Here is a 21,003-nt window from a genome sequence, read left to right on the forward strand (position 1 = left end):
TTTTTGTTGGATAGTTTGGAAAATTCTAAGCAATTTACTTTTTTACAGAACTCGATTTCGATTTAATTTGAATTAGTTATGAATTTTTGAAAATTGGAAAATCGGGGTGACGAGCAACCTCATCACGCGCGCGGAAGGGCTGCTTGCAGCCTCCCTGCGCCGTGATTTCTCGGCCAATAACCCCAGATCCGCGCGCGGATGGCCATGCACAGCATGCCATCCGTACAGTTCATCCAATTTTCCAATTTTTTCGATTTTTCATGCTATTTCATGGAATTAAATTCCGATTTTTTGTGTAGTTTTGTATGTTGATTTTTGTTTTTCAAATTTCAAATCTAATTATCAGAAATAAATTAATTTTAATTTTTTAAAATTAATTTTAGATATTAGTGTAATTTGATTTTAAAAATAGGAAAAAATCAAGTTTTGCTTACCTTTTTCTTATTTCCTTTCAAATTTGATTATTTTATTTTTTTTAAGGTCAGATATTAATTTTTTTTTTTTTTTGGTAACTTGACCTTAATTAAAATAAGATCACAATAATCATGATAATTTTAAAAGAGGAAATAAGGTATTTTTTTGTTAACTTTTAAATTTTGTTATTTTTTAATTAAATTAAATTGTAAAACAAGAAAAGGGTATGTATTTACCATTTTCTATTTTATTTTTTAATTTATTAAATAACATGAAATTTAAAAGGAAAGTTAGCAATTTATTTTGAAATGACAATTAGGTTACCCAAAACCTAATTTTTCAAAATGGTAGGTTTAGTTTTATTTTATTTTTCGAAATAAATGATTAAAATTAAATAAATCCTACATCCAACTATCCAAATCAAACCTTTGTTGCAGGAGTATGTGTTTTAGATTGTTTGTAAGTTTTCTAAAACCTATTATTGCTTGATCTAAATTGCCCTGGTTAACTTGAAGATAGATCAGATGATCTAGTTTTAACCAAAGGTTCAATTAACGATAGATCAAGTAAATAATTTGTAACAGGTAATTTTTACAAACTTCTTTCATCTGTGTATGACTTAGCAACATGATAGGATCCATCCAAATGTGTATGCTTGTGTGAGCCTATATGTTTAATTTCTATTATAGATACATATAGGTGGTTGTTGCTAAATAAAATATCATAACTGATAGATTTTATTTAGGCTCATTTAGTTGTGAGTCTATTCAATTAATAACAGTTATTCATTGTAAGGTTAAATTCCTCTCTTTTGGGCCTTGTGTGAGAGTTGGGAGCCTTAGAAGTGGGTGCGACATACTGGACCCAGCTCCCCCTCACATGAACAACCCCAATTGTGAAGGCCCATTTGCCTGATTTGGATAACTGTGATAGGTTAATTATATTAGTTTGACCTAATAAAAGATTGATTAGCAACATAATTAATTTCATTGTTCCTTGAAATTAATTTAAGAAAAAACATAGTTTGAATAGTCATATTCTAGAAAGCTATATGTATTTTTCTTGTTTTAATTAAATATGGAATTATAACCATATAAATTCTTTCTGAATCTTAATTTTATAATTTCATTAAATATTCCTATTTAAGTTGAGATTTAGTTAAATCTATCAAATCAACTTAGATTTGAATATTTTTGAATTTCCTATTATAAATTAAGTTGAGGAATTTTGGAAATTGGTTATTAAGATTCTTTAGATATTTTTTAAGTTGATATTTTCTAAATATGGGAACTTAAAATGGAATATCTTCTAAATTAAGTGGTTACTACTTAATTGGTAATATTTAATTAAGTCATTTTTGAAGAATATTTTAAGTTGGGTATTTAGATTTTCTAAACAACTTAAATAAGATATTTTTCAAAATTATTCCATTTTTGAAATTTAATTAAAGTTTTTACTTTAATTTGTAATATTTCATTATTGAGATATGGAATATAGATGATTAGATAAAATACATGTTTAAATAATAAGCTTTAATCAAAGAGAAATTCGATCTCCATTGTTGGTTTTACATAGCTATTGTTTTAGTGAGTAATCCTCCCTAATGGAGGAACGTTCATTAGCAAGTTAGCGCCGTTTAATCTCGAAAGATAAGTATTCTTATAGGTTTATTTATATGGTTCATGACCACCCTAATGGTGGCGACTATGTAAGACTTATAAGAATACGAAACAATGGTAGAAGCTCATAAGATAGAATTGCCTTGACTCTCGCCTAAACGGGACAACGCTGAATTCCAATCTTGATCGAATAAAAGGTTGCTAGAATGTTTGACATTTTAGATGAATTGACAACTCTATTCAATGGATGATGCTTTGACTCTCGCCTAAACGGGACACTGTATCAGTTCGTTGGAAACCTTGGAAAATAAACTATGTTAGATTTAGTATTTTTATAACATAAGTGATTGTTTGTTTTCTGAACCTGTGTATGAATTTATAGAACCAAAACCTTACTTCTGTTTATTGATATGTTGTAGTGCCAAAATGAATAACCCTCATCCCGATCCACTCCTAGTTAGTATCTTTGCAAAAGAACTCAATAGTGTGAAAATGCATCCTGGTAGTTGCATTAACTCGCACCTATTGTTGATGAATCTGAAATTCCAAAAGGCAAATCTACTAGGAATTGATTTATCAAAGGAACAATGGGTGAAACTCATACTTTATAGTCTTCCTCAGGAGTATAACAGTTTTGTTCTATATTACTTATTGAACAATCCTAACTCCTCCGACATGGACAAACTCGAGTCTGAGTTGAGGGCCCATGAGCGGGATCTGATTGCAATGAGACCCCCTAACATTGCAAGCTTTAATCAGAGGAAGAAGATTAAGCATGAGGGCTCCAACAAAGCTGCTTCTTCAAGTACAAATGTCAGACATCATGTTCTATGTGCGAATTGTAATGGAAAGGGACATAAAGAAGAACAATGTCCCAGGCTTCTTGACAATTCAAACGAAGGTGATGCTTTTGTATTTGAATCATGTGTTTTAGAGAACAACAAATCCTCCTGGATTGTTGATTCCGGATCTACTAACCATGTATGTTCTTCATTACAGCTGCTTGAAACTTGGGAGAATCTTCACCCAGATGAGTTAAAGCTTAAAGTTGGAAATGGCGAGTTGGTATCAGTTAAAGCAAGAGGAACAGCCCGAATCAAGTTTAATTCTAAGAAGTTTTTACTTTTAGAGAATGTTTTATATATTCCTAATTTTAGTAGAAACTTGATTAGTGTTTCATGTTTACAGACACAATTTTATATATTGAATTTTTCGAGTTCAAATTGTTCAATTTCTCGTAATGGATTTCATATATGTGTTGCAAACATGGAACGAGGGCTTTATGTTTTAAGACCTGATACTCAAATCTCACTAAATACTGAACTTTTCAATGTAGCTAGACCTAGAAGCCTTAAGAGAAAAGAGATTGATAATGATGATCAAACTTATCTATGGCATTTACGTTTAGGTCATATAGGCTTTGATAGACTCAATAGGCTAACCAAAGACGGTCCATTGAAAAATGTCGTCTTAGGAGAGCTGCCAGTCTGCGAGTCTTGCCTAGAAGGTAAAATGACCAAACGTTCTTTCTCTGCAAAGGGAGAGCGTGCCAAAGAACCACTAGGGTTAGTACATTCAGATGTTTGCGGACCACTGAATGTAAAAGCCAGAGGAGGTTATGAGTACTTCGTCACTTTCATTGACGATTTCTCTAGATATAGTTTTCTTTACCTAATGCAAAAGAAATCTGAAACGTTTGAAAAGTTTCAGGAATTTCATGCTTTGGCTCAAAACCAATTAGGTAAAACATTAAAGATCTTGCGAACTGATAGGGGTGGAGAATATATGGATATGCAGTTCAAAGATCATTTAATTGAACTTGGAATTGAATACCAATATATCGCCCCTAGCACTCCACGGCGAATGGAGTTGCAGAAAGAAGAAATCGCACTCTCTTAGAAATGGTTAGGTCTATGCTGAGTTACTCAACTCTGTCTACGTCCTTCTGGGAATATGCTATTCAAATGGCAAACGACATTTTGAATGTTGTTCCATCTAAAGCAGTCCCTAAGACACCCGTCGAACTATGGAATGGTCGCACACCTAGTTTGCGCCATTATAGGATTTGGGGGTGCCCTGCTCACGTCTTAAGAAAGAAAGAAAGCAAACTGGAATCGCGAACTGAGGTTTGCATGTTTGTCGAAAATTCTAAAGAGACTAGGGGTGGACTATTCTATAGTCACAAGGATAACAAAGTGTTTGTCTCTACAAATGCTACTTTCCTTGAAGAGAACTATATGAAAGACAACAAACCGAAAAGTGAAATTGTATTAGAGGAAATGCTCACGAATATCGTTCCTTCAAATGTACCATCTTCTTCTACTCAAGCAGAGGAACATCCCACTCCCTCGGTTGTAGCAGGCGAGAAAACTACTACTAAAGCTCCTGTTCAGAAAGTCACCGCTCCTCGTCGTAGTGGGAGGGTTTCAACGAAACCATCTCGTTATGGCTTGGATGGTGAAATCAATATGGTCGTTGGTGACGGTATTGATGACGACCCATTGACCTATAAACAGGCAATGGCAAGTCCGCAACGGAAGCGATGGTCAGCCGGTATGGATTCAGGAATGGACTCCATGAAGAAGAACAAAGTCTGGGAATATGTAGAACCACCTGAAGATTTTCGTCCAATTGGATGTAAATGGGTCTACAAGAAGAAAAGAGGTGCTGGAGGCGAAGTCGAAACTTTCAAAGCTAGACTGGTCGCCAAGGGTTATACCCAAAGAGAAGGTGTGGACTATGAGGAAACTTTTAGTCCTGTTGCCATGCTCAAATCCATCCGAATTCTTCTCTCCATAGCTGCCGCTTTAGATTATGAAATCTGGCAAATGGATGTCAAGACATCTTTTCTTAATGGGCTTCTTGAAGAAACCATCTATATGGAGCAACCAGAAGGTTATGTTCTTCTTGGACAGGAGAATAAAGTTTGCAAGTTAAATAGGTCCATATATGGGCTTAAGCAAGTTTCTCGCTCATGGAACAAAAGGTTTGATGAGATCATCAAGACCTACGGCTTTCATCAGAATGAAGATGAACCTTGTGTTTACCAACTCAAGGAAAACCAAGTAGTAGTATTCCTGGTCCTTTATGTTGATGACATTTTGATCATTGGAAACAATGTCAAGAAAATGACTCACATCAAGGAATGGCTTGACACTCAATTCGACATGAAAGACTTGGGTGAGGCAGCCTATGTTCTTGGTATTCAGATTGTCAGAAACCGAAAGAACAGATCCCTTGCTCTCTCTCAAACAGCCTACATTGACAAAGTTCTTGAGAGATTTTCCATGACCAATACCAAAGGGGCGAACATGCCCTCTAGACATGGTATCCGTCTATCTAAGGAACAGTGTCCTACTGATCCTCAAGAGATAGAAGACATGGAAAAAATTCCTTATGCTTCTGCAGTTGGGAGTCTGATGTATGCTATGCTATGCACTAGACCTGACATCTGCTATGCAGTTGGAATCGTGAGCAGGTATCAGTCAAATCCAGGAAGGGTACATTGGAACGCGGTTAAGTACATTTTGAAATACTTAAAGAGTACAAGAGAGTATGTATTAGTCTACAAGGGTGGTGCTTTGAATCCCTTAGGCTATACAGACTCAGATTTCCAGGGATGTCTTGAAGACAGGAAATCTACATCTGGGATGGTGTTTACTCTTGGGGGTGGAGCAGTGGTTTGGAGAAGTGCTAAACAAACTGCGATTTCGGATTCTACCATGGAGGCAGAATACATAGTTGCGGCTGAAGCAGCTAAAGAGGTTGTCTGGCTTAGGAAGTTCTTCACCAGTCTTGGTGTAGTTCCTGGAATGGAAAGGCCTCTAGTCCTGCTTTGTGATAACACTGGAGCTATAGCCAACAGTAAGGAACCTCGGAGCCACAAGAGAAGTAAGCACATAGAAAGAAAGTATCATATTATCAGAGAATATGTGGCAAGAGGGGATGTACTGGTGGAGAAAGTGGATACGCAGGATAACTTGGCTGATCCATTCACCAAAGTCTTGGCAGTAACTTCATTCGAAAAGCACCGTCAGAATTTAGGATTAATTGAAATGTACTGATTTGTTTTATATTAGTGCAAGTGGGAGTTTGTTGGGTTTTATGCCCTAAATAAAACTCTGTTTCAATGTAATCCAGATTATTCTATATCAATAAAGTAACAGAAGTAATTTTTCATTCACTTGTGTATGTTTTGGTTCACTTAATCAATTGCTTGTCTATTTGATTTATAAATTCATCCAAACTCCTTTCACATACTTGAACATGTTTATTGTGTTGTCAACACAGTGGAAAATAAACATGACTATGTGAATAAAGTATTCCTAGATTTATCAGAACACTGGGTTTCACTGATATGACAATCTACAACAGAGTTTACTTACATTTGGAGAAATGTTATGTTCTTTCCAGAACATAGGTTAAAGTAAAGCTCAGGTTGGATGCATGGAGTATGCATTGGAATGGACCGATATTGAACTTTGAATTGGATTTTGAAACTTACCGTAAACATCTATTCAATTCAATATCAGAAGTTGATCCTAGATCACATGATCTAAATCCTGATATGGTTAGGCTTAATTTCAAGAGTGTTATTCGTGTTCTTTGATTTGTTAGTTAAGCCTAAAACTTTAGTCTGGGCAATACATACATTTTGGGAACACGGTAGTGCGATTGAGTGGGAGCGCTAACATAAATATGGAGTCTATAGCTTCTATCTGGCGAATAGTAAGCAAAGGGTGATTTCCTTCGAGCTTAACCAAACGAGATAAATGATTGAGTACTCATTTCACTTAGTTGAAATATCATTTATACAGGGTTAAGTGTTTTAAGGATAAAATACATTGTAGGGTGTTACGGTAATTTAAGTCCCTTTACAAAGGTAGATCATCCATATAGAGGATCATTGATCACATTAGGATTATAACAATGGATAACTAATAATGTGTCTATATGGTGGAACATATAGAGCATTCTATATACTGAGAGTGCAATTTTGAGTTCTATGTGTGGATTCAACGAAGAATTAATAAGTCGATTGAATTTAAGTGGTAAATTCAAGATCTGCTTATTGGAAGCTCGGATATATAGACCCATGGTCCCCTCACTAGTTGAGATGATATTACTTGTAGGACTCATTTAATTGATTTTAATTAATCAATTAAGAATTCTCAAGATAAACTTGTCAGTTTGAGAATTTAGCACTCATTAAGGGCAAAACAGTAAATAGAGATTTTGAAGGGCATATTTATTAATTAGGAAACTTTAATTAGTTTCATTATTAATAAAATAAATGATAATATATTATTTGATAATTATTTTTAATTATTAAGTAATTAGATTTATCATTAATATGGTTGAACAGTGGAATTGGCAACATTTCACAAAAAGGGAAACTATCAAGTGTAGGAAAAGGAAAGTTGGAAAAGAGGCAAGCCTTGTTTCCACATTGCCTAGGCCGGCCCCCTTTACCTTCCTTTTCCCTTGATTTTTTCAGTTCAAAATGTCAATCATAGCCCTTGGTGGTCTTCTATAAATAGAAGGCAAAGGCTTCAGTTTTTAACATCTCTGAAAAAGCTTTTCACAGCATTATTCTGAAAGAATTTTCTCTCAGAAAATTCTCTCTGAGCCGCCACCCTCTCTCTCTCTATACCTACACTGTTTCGAAATGTATGAGTGCTAAAGTAGTGCCCACACACATCAAGTAATACCTCAATCATAGTGAGGAAGGTTGTGTAGATTTCAGAGACAACAAAGAAGGACTTTCGGGCTCAGATCTTGATTATACTCTGCTACAGAAAGGAATCTAGGGTTAGAGATCTGAGTGGGAGGAGACATATATATTCCGCTGCAATCACTGTAAGATTTCTGATACTCTTATGTGTTTAATTTCATATCGTTTTAGAAGTTCATATTTAGGTTGTTAAATCAACATACTTGTGAGTAGATCTAAGATCCTGGTAAAATAACTTCCAACAGAAAAATGCCAAGAAGCGAGCTCAAGCTGCGAAAGCAGCTAAGAACAAAAAGGCTGGAGCTTCTGGTGATACAACAAAAGTAAAGTGTTTCTACGACAATGAGAAAGGCCATTGGAAATCCCAATGTCCTAAGCTTTTTGCAAAGAAACAAGGTATTTCTTTATAAACTGATGTGTTTTAGTGAATTATTATCCTTTTGGATTATTAATTCTGGACTACTAACCTTGTTTTTTATTCTTCTTATAGCTCAAGCTTCTTGAACTCGGATGCTATCTTAGCGAGTTGGATCTGAAAGCTGGGTGGTGGATAGAGGTCGTCTATGATAAAGAAGAAGCTCACTTAATTTTTTTTGAATTAATTGTTTATTTTTTCAAACAATTTAGATTTCAAGTTTGAGATTTTATTCCCTCTTTGGTTCTCATAATATTGCAAACAATTTTTTTTTTGGGTTTATAATAAAGTTTCTTTTTCAAATAAATTGCAATCTATGAGTTGAGCTTCAGTACTTTATCTTATAAATCAATTACCAATTGTTATATATATTATGTTTGAATGTGTTTGTGTTTTTATTATTGATTCAAATTCTATAGGTATTTAAACTCCTTACAGAGTTATTACTACATAAACATTAGAAATTATTTCTATGTTTATGAATAATTGTTAATTCTAAAACAATTATTGAGAATTTGTTTAATAAAAAGATCTTTTGATCTGATAGGGATGGAGAAAAGTTAAGAATAATATGCAGTTCAACGATCTTTTATATCTAATGAACTATGGATTATATTCAACTCCACAGACTCTCTATCACACTTAGGGATTTAAAACCTTTAGGGGTGGACTTTATTCCACAGTACCCTTGTGACACATAACTTAAGCATGGAAATAATATAATAAATTAGCTATTATCAGAATAAATCCTTGATATTGATTATATGTTCCAGTTTAGATTTACTGTTGTAATAGTTAATGATACCATTAAAGTTCTTTGATAATGTATCACATTACCTTGGTTGAGTGGGAGAATATTAAATTCTTTACCCATCTTCGTTTGGTTGATATTTGTGATAGGAACTTAAGAACACCTCTGATAAAACAAATCTAACCATTCACATGGATAGAAATAACTTATCAGAATTATGAGAATAAGATAGAAGAATTCTTACATAGTCTATTCGAATGACTTGAGTCAAGATTTCTAATCCTCATAGCATTTTATGGTATCTTGATTTGATTGCTTAATCTCTAGCAAGTATTTTACACTTCAAATACTAGACTGCTATGTTGTTGACCTAGTCTTAGAGAAACTTACAGTTTCAGACTAAGATAATAAGTCACAATGAGATGCTCCCAGAAACAATAGTAAAAGGTTAAAATTTTTTAACCAGACATCTGCTATTGAGTGGGAGCCATCTGAGATGTAATCAAATGGGGAACATTAGGGGACAATCAAGAAAGATTTATGAAAGTGACCTATATGTTAGATATTAAGGAACTATGCTTTAATGATCCACACCGACTCATAAAGAATTTTGAGATGGTGGTTACTCTGGGGGTGGAGGAATCATTGTAGAAGAGTGTAAAAACCCATCTATAATAATTCAAGCTTCATCAGAGAAGATATAACTTTGTAAATTCGAAATTACCAGAAAGTTATTTTACTGAAGAAAATTCTACACTGCATTATCTCAATTCCAAATTTTAAAATTTGAGAGATATGTCTTCTGTTTGTTCAGATGTACTTAATGGGCAGTAAGGATTTCAGTATCCTTTGATGAGTAAAGCATATAGTTAAGGATGTTTCATAAGTTTTATGAACCTGGTTCCAGAAATATGGGTGGATTCAAATATACTACACTTGATCAGAGGATCGAGGCAAAAGATTGATTGTAATGCACAACTTGTTTTATGTTAGTGCAAGTGGGAGTTTGTTGGGTTTTGTGCCCTAAATAAAACCCATTACAATCTGATTAGTTATCAATTTAGAATTTTGAAGTGATTTATGATTACATGTATGTTACATGTTTATGGTTTAATATATATACTTGATATATGCACAAAATCAGTTAAATCCAGAACATATAGTTATTCACAATTACAGGATTGTCAATACAGTAGAATGTGATTGTGATTATATGATTCAAAAGATTTGGTCCCTGTTCATCAGTGTTTTGGATTTACACTGATGTGATAATCAGCGATGAAGTATACTTACACTTGGAGTAAGTGTTATGTTCTTTCCAGGACAATGGTAAAGTATACTAGTTTCGACTGGACCGATATTGAACTTAGATAAGATATTATAAACTTACCGTTGTATCTTTCCAAGTCAATATCAGAAGTTTATCTTAGATTAAGAGAATCTAAATCCTGATATGCTTAGGCTCAATCTCAGGAGTGCTATTCATGTTCTTTGATTTATTAGTTAAGCCTACTTTTAGGTCAGGGTGATACATATATTTTGAGAACATGATAGCATAACTGAGTGGGAGTGCTGAACATAAATATGAAAATCTATAGCTTCTACTGGTGTATAGAAGTAAAGTGATGATTCCCTTCGAGCTTAGTTAAATAGAAGTAAATGGATGAGCTCTTGTTTCAGTGACTATATATTAGATGACTAAAACATTATTTACGTATAACTAAGTGTTCAAAGAGGCAAAATACATTGAGGGGTGTAAACGGTAAATTTGTCCCATCTCGATGTAAATCATCTATATAAAGGATCATTTAATCACATTAAGATTATAACAATGGTTAAATGAGATAGCATATTGATATCGTGGAACATATGATATGCTCTAAATAAGTCTGAGAGTGCAATTCCAAGTTCTAAGAGTGGATTCAACAAGGAATTAATAAGTTAGGGATTTACTTGGTAAATCGGTTCAACTTATTGGAAGCTCAGCATATAGATCCATGGTCCCCATTCTAGTTGAGACTATACTGTTTGTAAGACTCTATAATTGATTTATGATTAGTCAATTATAATTCTAAAAGTTAGACTATGTCTAATTTGTGAATTCTCACAGTTTAAGGATGAAATTGGAAATAAAAAGGTTTTTAGGTTTAATTATTAATTAAGAGACTTTGCATGTCTAATTAATAATTATTTTAAATGACAATATTATTTAATAATCTATTTTAGTTATTAAATAATTAGTTTTGGCATTTAAATGATTAGAATTGGAAAAATGGCATTTTTGGAGAAATAGAAATAAAATTGAGGAAACCGCAAAATCCATGTGAGGCCCATGCACACCATGGTTGGCCACTTAAAGTGGATTTTCAAATTGATATCTTCATTATTTTAATGCCAAATAATTCCTAACCTAAACCTAGTAGCTGCCTATAAATAGAAAGTGATGGCTCAGTCAAATTATAAGTTTTCATAAGCTTTTCTGTCAGAAAAATTCTCTCTTCAGAAAACTGAGCCTTTCCTTTTCTCTCTATAGCCGAAATCTCTCTCTCTCTTTTCTTCTTCATAAATTTCGAACCTTAGTGATAGAGTAAGTGCCCACACACAGCAAGTGGTAACTCAATCATAGATTGGAAGACTGTGAAGGATCACAAACAAAGAGAAGGACATTCGGGCTCAGATCTTGATAATACTCTGCGACAGAAAGGATACAAGGGTTAGAGATCTGAGTGGAAGGAGACATTAATTCCGCTGCATCAATGTAAGGTTTTCTTAACTTTATATGTGTTTATTTTATCGTTTTAGAAAGTTCATATTTAGGGTGTTAAACAACATACTTGTGAGTAGATCTAAGATCCTGATAAAATAATTCCAACAACCAACCACCTACTGGTAATGATGACGAGCCACCTGCTATTGATGGCAGTGATATAGCTATAGACCCGTAGTCCTAGCTGCTCTGGTTTGTTTTCTCTCCTTCGATTTTATTGCACAGTGGGGACACTGTTTATTTTAAGTTTAGGGATGAGGAGGCAATTTTCATGTTTTTTTTTTAACATTGACTTGTGACCTGTGGGATTTGATGATGAACTCATGCTAAACTCTTTGATATTATTTACCATGTGTGAAAGACTTGTGGATTGTGTGCTTGACATGTGTGTCATTCTACTTGTTCAATATATATTGTGATTTTATGTGTGTATGTAGACTTTGTTTGATTTAGTTGATATTAAGATAACTAAAACTTGTGTGATTAATTTATTGAGGTAAAATCCTAAATATTTATTGTATGGAGATGATTAAGGCAATTTTCTTTGTATTGTTTGAGCCAAAAAGCTAACCTTAATATATTATCCTTTGTTGTCCTATTTTGAGCCTAATTTTTTTAATTTTTATTCTTAGTTATAAACAAAATGCATATTTATCCTTGATTATGAGCCATGAACTTAAATAGATTATCCTTATCCTATTTTGCACAATAAACATAGGTTCTTGTGTACTAAATAAAATATATATGATGTAAGTGGGATGAGAAATCTTCCTGAGAATTATGTTTGAAAAGAATGTATGTGCATAAAGAGTTATGATCCAAGTATATTACGTTGAAAAGTTCTCTTGTTATTAAAAAAACAGCTTTAAAGAAAAAAAAATCATATTGAGAAAAAAAAAATAATAACAAGATATAAATTTGATAGAATTATAACTTTACTTGTGTGAACAAGGAGGTATCAAATAAAAAAAATATTTTTGGGAGAAAATGAAATTTATAATGAAGATTTTATATTTCTGATTAGATTTGTAGATTTATGGTGTGAAACACTAGCCTAAATGATATTATTATCCACCATTTACCTAAGTCTAACGTTACATGCCTATAGTCCTTTTGATCTACATGACTTTAGTTTACATTAGTGGAGATGAATTGGTTATATAATCCTATGCTTATCTTGAATGTTTTGTGGTAAGGAAAATCTTTATGCACATAGATTACATGTATATAGAGTTAGTAGAATTGACATATACATATTTTTAATAAAAAATACAATATTGGAAGTTAAGTTTAAATAAGTTAAAATTCTAGTCCTTTGTTTGAAGTGCATGTTGAATAATTGAAAGACATATTGGTAATTTGAGATAAATTACCTTTGGTCTAAGCTTCTTTTTTTGTCATCCAATAATTGACTTGTTAGTTTTTTTTTTTAGCTTTTAGTTTAGTTTTTTTCTTTTTCATCGCTTGAGGACAAGCAATAGTTTGAGTTTGGGGATGTGATGAGTGCACATTTATTAGATGAATTAATATTGTTTTCTTACAGTTTTGTATAGATTTGAAGTATTTTCTCTAAGTGTGTAGGTTTGTGCTTAAAAGACAATTTTGTGATGGACTGAGATCTTTGAGCTAATTTTTGACAATATTTTCATCATTTTCTCAAAAATCTTATGAAATCTAAAATGATAGAGAATGTTCACAACTTTTTAAAATATGTTAAAATATCTCATTTAGAGTCTGAACGTGAAATTTATGTATAATTTACTGAGCAAGGTCGAAGTAGTAAAAAAAAGAGATAAAACGGAGAAAAAAGATAATTTTAGCACATGGGTGATATCGAGAAGTCATGTATGGCGCTATAGCGCCGTATCTTTAGCGCTATACCGTCGTACGTGTATTTTTGAATTTAAATCCTAATTCTAAATGGATTCTTTCTATCTTTTTGGGGCCTATATAAAAAATTAATGAAGTAATTCTACTTTTTAGACGATAGGATAGATACAAACAAGCAATCTTGAGATTAGAAATACATTGAAGAGCAAGAGGGAAAATATTTGAAGCAGTCATCATCTACTATCATCATTAAAGTCATTTTCTTCTTCTTCTTTATTCTTTTGTTTAGTTATTTAATTATGAACATGATTATTGTAGTTATTATGTTTGTGAATATGAACTAAACACTTTTTCTAGAGTGTTGATGGAACTATTTTCGATTATGAAATAAAGTTTTTAGATTATTTCTATATTTGTTCTTATTTTTTTGTTTATGTAATTATGTGTTAATTATCATCTTGTTAATGCTTGATCATTATTAATTAGTATAAAAATTTTAGGCTTTACACTTGAGACAAGTAATCTAAAATTGGACATAGAATTGCATGCCATAGGAAAAGTTTAAGATTGAGAGATTTTACTAATTCAATGAGTTTCATTTAAAGAGAATCATATTGCTTAATTTATTAATATTGAATAGAGATATCTTGTTAGTTAATTATGTTAATTCTATCATCACTCGAGGGAGGTTAATAGATTATATTAGGATTCTTGAAACTACAAATTATATAATAAATTGGATAATTGGTGAATTGAGATTCATAATTTGAAATAGGGAAATCAATGTTTTATGTCTTTACTTTCTAATTTAAATTATTATTTGTCTGTTTACTTTTTAGTTATTTTATTATTTCATTCTTAATTATTATTTATTTTAAATTTTCTAATTAAAGTATAAAATCAAAAAAATATAATAATTAGTGAATTTAATAATCAATCCTTGTGGGGTCGACTTAGAATTAAAATTTCGGTATAACAACACTTTACGCTTGCAATAAAAAATTGTGTATCAATGTGTAATAAAAAAAGAAAATGGTGGTTTCTCATGAAAAAGATAATGGGTTGCACGAGAAAAGGAAAATCAAGCCAATACTTACATTTCACAATAAGGAAAAAATGCATATTTTAAGATTTCCTGATGCAAAGCACAAAGTGGACAATCGAGACCCAAAATATGAAAGAATTTTTTTTACTCTCCACATACATTCTCAAAATCAGAGGGCTTTGCAAAAAAAACAATTCTATACAGCCGAAAATTGATCACAGACGAGTGTTGATACTTACAAAATTGAGGTCGAGATGGTGCAGATGGTGCTATCAAATGGCGAAGGTAGTACTGTGCATGGCAACATCGAAGGAATAGTATGAGGAAATCTGGTTTGCTTGAAGGATTTTCCAGTTTGGAGCTCTAAAGAAAATAACAAGAGAGTAAAATGTGAGAAAGGAGAAGGCAAATGATACTTATAACCTTCAACCCTCGATCCTGGTCCCTTGGTGATCCTACGGTTCCCTTCAAATTCCAATTAACACACAACGATCTGACGACTGGGGAAGGGTGTAAAGAAACACATTTATGAAGGGATGTTTGGAGTTATATCCATCCACTACAAGACCACTTGGCACGTTCGTACGAATAGGCGTGCTCTGCGCAAATGTAGCGTCATATTGCAAACCTTCCAGAAGGAAACTGAAAAGAGTATATAATAGCAAGTCCGTGTTGGGTTTTATGCCCTAAATAAAACTCATTTCATATAATCAGATTTACTTATTAATAAAGATCAGAAATAACATTTTTATGTTGCATGGTTCACTTAATCAATTGCTTGTCTATTTGATTTATAAATTCATCCAAACCCCTTTTCACATACTTGATCATGTTTATTGTGTTGTCAACACAGTGGAAAATAAACATGACTATGTGAATAAAGTATTCCTAGATTTATCAAAACACTGGGTTTTACTGATATGACAATCTACAACAGAGTTTACTTACATTTGGAGAAATGTTATGTTCTTTCCAGAACATAGGTTAAAGTAAAGTTCAGGTTGGATGCATGGAGTATGCATTGGAATGGACCGATATTGAACTTTGAATTAGATTTTGAAACTTACCGTAAATATCTATTCAATTCAATATCATAAGTTGATCCTAGATCACATGATCGAAATCCTGATATGGTTAGGCTCAATTTCAAGGGTATTACTCGTGTTCTTTGATTTGTTAGTTAAGCCCAGTTTTGTATCAGGGTAATACGTACATTTTGGGAACACGGTAATACAATTGAGTGGGGGAGCGCTAACATAAATATGGAATCTATAGCTTCTGTTGGGTTTTATGCCCTAAATAAAACTCTGTTTCAATGTAATCCAGATTATTCTATATCAATAAAGTAACAGAAGTAATTTTTCATTCACTTGTGTATGTTTTGGTTCACTTAATCAATTGCTTGTCTATTTGATTTATAAATTCATCCAAACCCCTTTCACATACCTGAACATGTTTATTGTGTTGTCAACACAGTGGAAAATAAACATGACTATGTGAATAAAGTATTCCTAGATTTATCAGAACACTGGGTTTCACTGATATGACAATCTACAACAGAGTTTACTTACATTTGGAGAAATGTTATGTTCTTTCCAGAACATAGGTTAAAGTAAAGCTCAGGTTGGATGCATGGAGTATGCATTGGAATGGACCGATATTGAACTTTGAATTGGATTTTGAAACTTACCGTAAATATCTATTCAATTCAATATCATAAGTTGATCCTAGATCACATGATCGAAATCCTGATATGGTTAGGCTCAATTTCAAGAGTATTACTCGTGTTCTTTGATTTGTTAGTTAAGCCAAGTTTTGTGAACACGGTAGTGCGATTGAGTGGGAGCGCTAACATAAATATGGAGTCTATAGCTTCTATCTGACGAATAGTAAGCAAAGGGTGATTTCCTTCGAGCTTAACCAAACGAGATAAATGATTGAGTACTCATTTCACTTAGTTGAAATATCATTTATACAGGGTTAAGTGTTTTAAGGATAAAATACATTGTAGGGTGTTACGGTAATTTAAGTCCCTTTACAGTGTAGATCATCCATATAGAGGATCATTGATCACATTAGGATTATAACAATGGATAACTAATAATGTGTCTATATGGTGGAACATATAGAGCATTCTATATACTGAGAGTGCAATTCTGAGTTCTATGTGTGGATTCAACGAAGAATTAATAAGTCAGTGAATTTAAGTGGTAAATTCAAGATCTGCTTATTGGAAGCTCGGATATATAGACCCATGGTCCCCTCACTAGTTGAGATGATATTACTTGTAGGACTCATTTAATTGATTTTAATTAATCAATTAAGAATTCTCAAGATAAACTTGTCAGTTTGAGAATTTAGCACTCATTAAGGGCAAAACAGTAAATAGAGATTTTGAAGGGCATATTTATTAATTAGGAAACTTTAATTAGTTTCATTATTAATAAAATAAATGATAATATATTATTTGATAATTATTTTTAATTATTAAGTAATTAGATTTATCATTAATATGGTTGAACAGTGGAATTGGCAACATTTCACAAAAAGGGAAACTATCAAGTGTAGGAAAAGGAAAGTTGGAAAAGAGGCAAGCCTTGTTTCCACATTGCTTAGGCCGGCCCCCTTTACCTTCCTTTTCCCTTGATTTTCTCAGTTCAAAATGTCAATCATAGCCCTTGGTGGTCTTCTATAAATAGAAGGCAAAGGCTTCAGTTTTTAACATCTCTGAAAAAGCTTTTCACAAGCATTATTCCGAAAGAATTTTCTCTCGAAAATTCTCTACGAGCCGCCACCCTCTCTCTCTCTCTATACCTACACTCGTTTCGAAATGTATGAGTGCTAGAGTAGTGCCCACACACATCAAGTAATACCTCAATCATAGTGAGGAAGGCTGTGTAGATTTCGCAGACAACAAAGAAGGACTTTCGGGCTCGGATCTTGATTATACTCGCTACGTAAAGGAATCAAGGGTTAGAGATCTGAGTGGGAGGAGACATATATATTCCGCTGCAATCACTGTAAGATTTCTGATACTCTTATGTGTTTAATTTCATATCGTTTTAGAAGTTCATATTTAGGTTGTTAAATCAACATACTTGTGAGTAGATCTAAGATCCTGGTAAAATAACTTCCAACAACCGGCACCGAGCCATGGTAATTGATTTGCTTGCAAGAAATTTGGACTTAAAACAATTTGCTTGTTTTTTGGATGGTATCATGTTGCTTTGCTTGTCATATTGATGTTTGAATGTTGTTTGTGAATTCTGGGAAAAATGGTTACTGTTTTTATTCTGTAATTATTTTTGTTGGATAGTTTGGAAAATTCTAAGCAATTTACTTTTTTACAGAACTCGATTTCGATTTAATTTGAATTAGTTATGAATTTTTGAAAATTGGAAAATCGGGGTGACGAGCAACCTCATCACGCGCGCGGAAGGGCTGCTTGCAGCCTCCCTGCGCCGTGATTTCTCGGCCAATAACCCCAGATCCGCGCGCGGATGGCCATGCACAGCATGCCATCCGTACAGTTCATCCAATTTTTCAATTTTTTCGATTTTTCATGCTATTTCATGGAATTAAATTCCGATTTTTTGTGTAGTTTTGTATGTTGATTTTTGTTTTTCAAATTTCAAATCTAATTATCAGAAATAAATTAATTTTAATTTTTTAAAATTAATTTTAGATATTAGTGTAATTTGATTTTAAAAATAGGAAAAAATCAAGTTTTGCTTACCTTTTTCTTATTTCCTTTCAAATTTGATTATTTTATTTTTTTTAAGGTCAGATATTAATTTTTTTTTTTTTTTGGTAACTTGACCTTAATTAAAATAAGATCACAATAATCATGATAATTTTAAAAGAGGAAATAAGGTATTTTTTTTTGTTAACTTTTAAATTTTGTTATTTTTTAATTAAATTAAATTGTAAAACAAGAAAAGGGTATGTATTTACCATTTTCTATTTTATTTTTTAATTTATTAAATAACATGAAATTTAAAAGGAAAGTTAGCAATTTATTTTGAAATGACAATTAGGTTACCCAAAACCTAATTTTTCAAAATGGTAGGTTTAGTTTTATTTTATTTTTCGAAATAAATGATTAAAATTAAATAAATCCTACATCCAACTATCCAAATCAAACCTTTGTTGCAGGAGTATGTGTTTTAGATTGTTTGTAAGTTTTCTAAAACCTATTATTGCTTGATCTAAATTGCCCTGGTTAACTTGAAGATAGATCAGATGATCTAGTTTTAACCAAAGGTTCAATTAACGATAGATCAAGTAAATAATTTGTAACAGGTAATTTTTACAAACTTCTTTCATCTGTGTATGACTTAGCAACATGATAGGATCCATCCAAATGTGTATGCCTGTGTGAGCCTATATGTTTAATTTCTATTATAGATACATATAGGTGGTTGTTGCTAAATAAAATATCATAACTGATAGATTTTATTTAGGCTCATTTAGTTGTGAGTCTATTCAATTAATAACAGTTATTCATTGTAAGGTTAAATTCCTCTCTTTTGGGCCTTGTGTGAGAGTTGGGAGCCTTAGAAGTGGGTGCGACATACTGGACCCAGCTCCCCCTCACATGAACAACCCCAATTGTGAAGGCCCATTTGCCTGATTTGGATAACTGTGATAGGTTAATTATATTAGTTTGACCTAATAAAAGATTGATTAGCAACATAATTAATTTCATTGTTCCTTGAAATTAATTTAAGAAAAAACATAGTTTGAATAGTCATATTCTAGAAAGCTATATGTATTTTTCTTGTTTTAATTAAATATGGAATTATAACCATATAAATTCTTTCTGAATCTTAATTTTATAATTTCATTAAATATTCCTATTTAAGTTGAGATTTAGTTAAATCTATCAAATCAACTTAGATTTGAATATTTTTGAATTTCCTATTATAAATTAAGTTTAGGAATTTTGGAAATTGGTTATTAAGATTCTTTAGATATTTTTTAAGTTGATATTTTCTAAATATGGGAACTTAAAATGGAATATCTTCTAAATTAAGTGGTTACTACTTAATTGGTAATATTTAATTAAGTCATTTTTGAAGAATATTTTAAGTTGGGTATTTAGATTTTCTAAACAACTTAAATAAGATATTTTTCAAAATTATTCCATTTTTGAAATTTAATTAAAGTATTCTTATAGGTTTATTTATATATTCCGCTGCAATCACTGTAAGATTTCTGATACTCTTATGTGTTTAATTTCATATCGTTTTAGAAGTTCATATTTAGGTTGTTAAATCAACATACTTGTGAGTAGATCTAAGATCCTGGTAAAATAACTTCCAACAGCTTCTATTTGGCAAATAGAAGTAAAGGATGATTTCCTTCGAGCTTAACCAAACGAAGATAAATGGTGGAGATCTCATTTCACTTAGGTGAAATATCATTTATACAGGGTTAAGTGTTTTAAGGATAAAATACATTGTAGGGTGTTACGGTAATTTAATCCTGTACAGTGTAAATCATCTATATAGAGGATCATTGATCACATTAGGGTTATAACAATGGATTACTAATGACGTGTCTATATCGTGGAACATATAGAGCGTTTCTATATGACTGAGAGTGCAATTCCAAGTTCTAAGTGTGGATTCAATGAGGAATTAATAAGTTAGGGAATTTACTTGGTAAATTCGGTTCGACTTATTGGAAGCTCGGTTATATAGACCCATGACCCCCATACTAGTTGAGACCATACTGCTTGTAAGACTCAGTTAATTGATTTTAATTAATCAATTATAATTCTAAAAGTTAGACTATGTCTACTTTATGAATTCTCACAGTTTAAGGATGAAATTGTAAAGAAAAGTGTTTCTAGGTTTAATTATTAATTAAGAGACTTTGTATGTCTAATTAATAATTATTTTAAATGACAATATTATTTAATAATCTATTTTAGTTATTAAATAATTAGTTTTGGCATTTAAATGATTAGAATTGGAAAAGTGGCATTTTTGGAGAAATAGAAATAAAATTGAGGAAACTGCAAAATCCAAGTGAGGCCCATTTCCCTCTATGGGCCGAGCACTCCCTTTGTGTTTCCCAATTATTATTTTTATTTTTTAATTGCCATGTAATTGCTAATCAAAGCCTAGCTAAAATAGGAAAGTGGTTGATCACACTAAAAAAGGCATTTAATTGATTACACAGTGATTAAGGAAACTGTTTTATTTGAAAAGTTGTGCTCTCCCTTTTCCCTATGTAAAGCAACCTTATTCTCTTCTCTTGCATGCATGAAAAGCCACGAAATTAAGAGAGAAAAATAGAGAGAAATTTTGAAATCCTTGTGAGATGAGTAGTGCCCACACACATCAAGTGGTATCTCAATCATAGTATGGAAGACTATGGAATTTCTGCATCAAAGAAGGAGAAAAGAAGATCCAGGTTCA

The sequence above is a fragment of the Cannabis sativa genome, chromosome 9 (assembly GCF_029168945.1).
Source record: "Cannabis sativa cultivar Pink pepper isolate KNU-18-1 chromosome 9, ASM2916894v1, whole genome shotgun sequence".
Taxonomy (NCBI): domain Eukaryota; kingdom Viridiplantae; phylum Streptophyta; class Magnoliopsida; order Rosales; family Cannabaceae; genus Cannabis; species Cannabis sativa.